Source organism: Papilio xuthus, unplaced genomic scaffold, assembly GCF_000836235.2.
Source record: "Papilio xuthus unplaced genomic scaffold, Pxut_1.1 DF827679.1, whole genome shotgun sequence".
Lineage (NCBI taxonomy): Eukaryota > Metazoa > Arthropoda > Insecta > Lepidoptera > Papilionidae > Papilio > Papilio xuthus.
In genome coordinates, this window is record NW_013530970.1 from 3,858,832 (window position 1) to 3,862,821 (window position 3,990).

Sequence of the window (3,990 nt, forward strand, 5' to 3'; positions counted from 1 at the left end):
ATAAGGAAAAAATTTCACACCAAGTCTATACATACAAAAGGTATGATATGACAGTTAACTTATTAATATTTATAAGGACCTAGAGTACATGAAACCTTTCTATAGTAAGATACGCACTAGACTCCAGTAGGATTCCAGTAGTCCCGACCGGGGTGTGCGAAGAATATTCATATATAACACCACGGTAAACAGTGAGTCGAGGGAACCAGAGGGGGTTTAGTGGATAGGCTCCATGACCCTTTCCCTCTAGGGCAAGGTGTGGAGAGAGTCCCACATAACTGGAGTGTCGTTCCCCGAGGCACTCGGAATGCGTAACGCATTCAACCTTTTTAAAAATGATACCAGTAGTCATTCCCTTTCTATACTTTAATGCTAGTAACAATGGTCTTATTTATGAGAACCAATAGAATTTAATTTTTGCAATTAAGTACTACTTAAATTCATATCAATCATAAAATGTATCAGATTACATTATTTATAGATACGATCTAGTATTATTTCTATATCACTAGTAGTCATGAGTAACACAACTAAAATTGAAGATCTGCAGATCGAGTCACAATTCACATTTTAAAGCAGATCAGTGTACCGACTCATCATGGCTGGCGTGGCGATCTTTGGGGGAGGTCTATGCCCACCAGATGGCGACTCATGGCTGACTAAAATTTTGAATCGGTTCAGAGCTAATTTACGCAGCTAAAAGCACAATGTAGCCTGTAGCCTTCCATTGCAAATTGTGTAGAAATTATTTCCAATTAATTTGCTAACTCACCGCTAGATGGCACTGTTTTAAAATTTTGCTTCTTACTAATGTTTTTTGCGAATGTTTGGATAGATGGATGTTTGTTAAAAGATATCACCAGAACGGTTCAACGGATATCGCTGAAATTTGGCATAGAATTAGAACATAGTCTGGAAGAACACATAGCCTACTATTTTTTTTAACACCGCGGTTGCGGAGTCGCGTTCGACAGCTAGTTTTAAAATAAATTGGTAAACTTACCTGAATGCTAAATTTTGTATAACTGCAAATGTATTTTCCAGTACAGTTGTTAGATTAAGATACATCAGGTTTTCGTTAGCTAAGCTTATCCATGATGACCATAACTCGATTACTTCTGTCAATAATATAGTGAAAGAGACCCTACTTAAGGTACGCGCCCATTGGGTCGCGCCGGACGCACCGCACGGTCTAAACGAATTTGCTTGGTCCTGATGGGATGCGGGCAGCTCCGATGATGGACGCAGCGCTATGTTAAATCATAAAAAGCAAAGTAAAATCCGTTGCGAGTCGTGCATGCTGATCGTACGACACGGGACAATGGGTGCGTACTTTTCGGGTTCTTTAACAAAAGAGCCTTAAAGGCCGATGCATAAGTGTTCTTTCCTGGTTACTTCTGCTCTTTATCCTTATATCCTATAAAGAGCTATTTCTCGATGTCCCAAGCGTCACGTCATTGTCGTGTTAGGTGTTGAAACGTAATACCTGAAAATATTTACTAATCAGGATACTATATATATAAGAAATAAAATACATAAATACGACTATAATTTAATATGTAAAAATTACAAGACAATAAAAACATATTTATCGTTAACATTTGAAATTAACGATCACCAATTACACGAATTAAATATTTAACATTAACCAAGTTATTTCGTTGCATTATTACGATGTTTTTTTTATTTTATTTATTAACTAAAATTGATTAAACAAAGTATAAAGTTAATGGCACTCATAGCCTAAAATATTTTTATAATACCCTGTTTACATTATTCCAGTCAAACTATTGAACAATAGAATAGATTTATGTGGCCAAAATGCACTTTTAATCCAACGTTTTGATTACTGTACTGGAATAATGTAAACTGGATATATATTGAATGCAAATATTATTTAATTATTTACATGTTGCATGCACTTAATTACGTTTAAAAGATTCAATTAACAATATTTAAGGATATATAAAAAAAACACAAACCTATCTATATTATACATTCTCTTAGATTCAATTATTAGTATTATAATATTACTGTTCTGTTTATTTTTGTACAAATCCTTATGTACAAATGGTCTGTATAGACGCTACCTACATTTGAGATTATAATTATGTACTTTAATATGAAAATATTTATAACATTTAGTTGACAGCAATGTCTGCAACTCCTTTTTGAATCTATATAATCGAAGCCATAAGTATTAAATAGATAATTAAGTTTATAAAACTAAGAATTAATTTATCGAAGTACCTGATCAAAATGAATCATCCACAAAGTTACTCTTCTTCTTCTTTTAGTTACTAGTGGACACAAAGTTACTCACAATAATGAATTCACTCTGTCAAAACACTGACAAATAACGGGATCATATTAAATATGTCGAATACATTTTTGAAACACAGATATAACCTTATAGATGGAATGTTTAATTTAAGTTTGACGTCTATTAAAGAATCGATTTTAGAAATGTCATTTTGTTTTTTTTTTATATTATAAGGTAGCTAGCGTGTGTGCGGCCAGCTGAAATCGCTGAAATAACGAAGCAACAGTTGCCCATAGATAATTGCAGATGCATTGCCTACTTCTAATCGACGGAGGAGGAGATGCATAGAATACTGAGATATACTGACGAATTTTCCATAACATAAAACCTTTTTTCGCGTCCCTTATGTGCTTCGGATTTGGTATCTATATGTTATAAATTTATGGTTAATGTTCTCTGCACATAGTTAAAATTTGTTGTGTGTGTAAAATTGTTTTAACCATACAAATTATGTTTTTAAAATCCATTGATAATTATATAGAGATGTGTCATTTTCAAAGCTTTGAGATTTGATCTTTGGCTTTCGAATGAATACTCGATATGGGAAGCGTATTTTGAAGTCTATTATTAATATATTTTATTAAATACCAATAACCAATTATAGTAACTATATTTTATAAATTGCTGATGTACTAAAATACAAATGAAGTACGCTTCAAAACTTTTTTTTATTATCTACCCGACATGACTACCTTACCCACCAAGGTACTGTTTCTACGTAGTACCTACTAAATTTATTTTGAATACAATGTTTGCAATCTTAGTTGTCTAGGCAACCTCTTAATGCATACGAGATTTCAGATTTTTTGGTCACAGAATAAGAAAATAATAAACACAGATTACACTAATAAAAATTTATCAAAATATTGTAAATTATCTTCAAACTTTTGGCCCTTTTGGCATCCACTTTTGCTCTTAATGAACAAGACAACGTTCGATACTGGAAACTACGATTGCGAAGATTGTCTACGGATTATTTAATAGTTTCCACTGTCGTAATATTTGTATTGGAACATTATTTTGTCTCTGTTTTTCTCAAAATAAAGAGAGGGATGACACGTTTTGTTACTTCATTTATGTTTTTGTACAAATATTACGACCGTGGACACAAAATGGAAGAAGCAATTAACATAGATATAATAATATATTCCATTTAGATAATATTTTAATGGAAAATCTTTGTATTTAACATTTTTCTCGACCTTTTCTTAAATAAATCGAAATGATATTTAAAAACCTTTCTTAACGTTGCTAAATTCTAACCCTCTAGTATTTCCGAGACTCTCTGTATAAAGTATATCGTCATCTGTCATTATTTTTGACAAAACACAGATAATGCCAGGATTTTGGACTCAGTAACCCACGGTAAGTGGGTTTTGTGACCAAAAACCGATGTTCTAATGCTAAGTAAGTAGGATTGTTTTTTGTTATCGTAACTCCTAAACCAAAACCTACATCAGTTTTTTTAAATGAGGGAAACGGACTCTGTTTTATTTTAAATGTTCCAACAGTTCACCTCCATATTAGTTATTTCGTTTATACGATCAATTTTGAAATCGATTAATTGCCTGTTAATAAAATTATCGATAATTACAGACTCAAATTAATGTGTAATTTGTAACTAGTTTGACGATCAATTAAGTGAGATTTATTCCGTTTTGAAATCG

At 32.3% G+C, this 3,990-nt stretch overlaps 1 protein-coding gene across 1 annotated transcript in view; it reads right to left on the reverse strand.

The window, feature by feature from the left end:
- LOC106117833 (uncharacterized) overlaps nucleotides 1–3,986 on the reverse strand; it is a 36,963-nt gene extending 32,977 nt beyond the window's left edge. The window contains exons 1-2 of the mRNA XM_013312297.1: nucleotides 2,251–3,986; nucleotides 1,004–1,486 (exon numbers count right to left, since the gene is read on the reverse strand). The gene's annotated coding sequence lies outside the window, so the exon portion shown is untranslated. The remainder of the gene's footprint in view (nucleotides 1–1,003; nucleotides 1,487–2,250) is intronic.
- Between the last annotated feature and the right edge of the window lie 4 nt (nucleotides 3,987–3,990).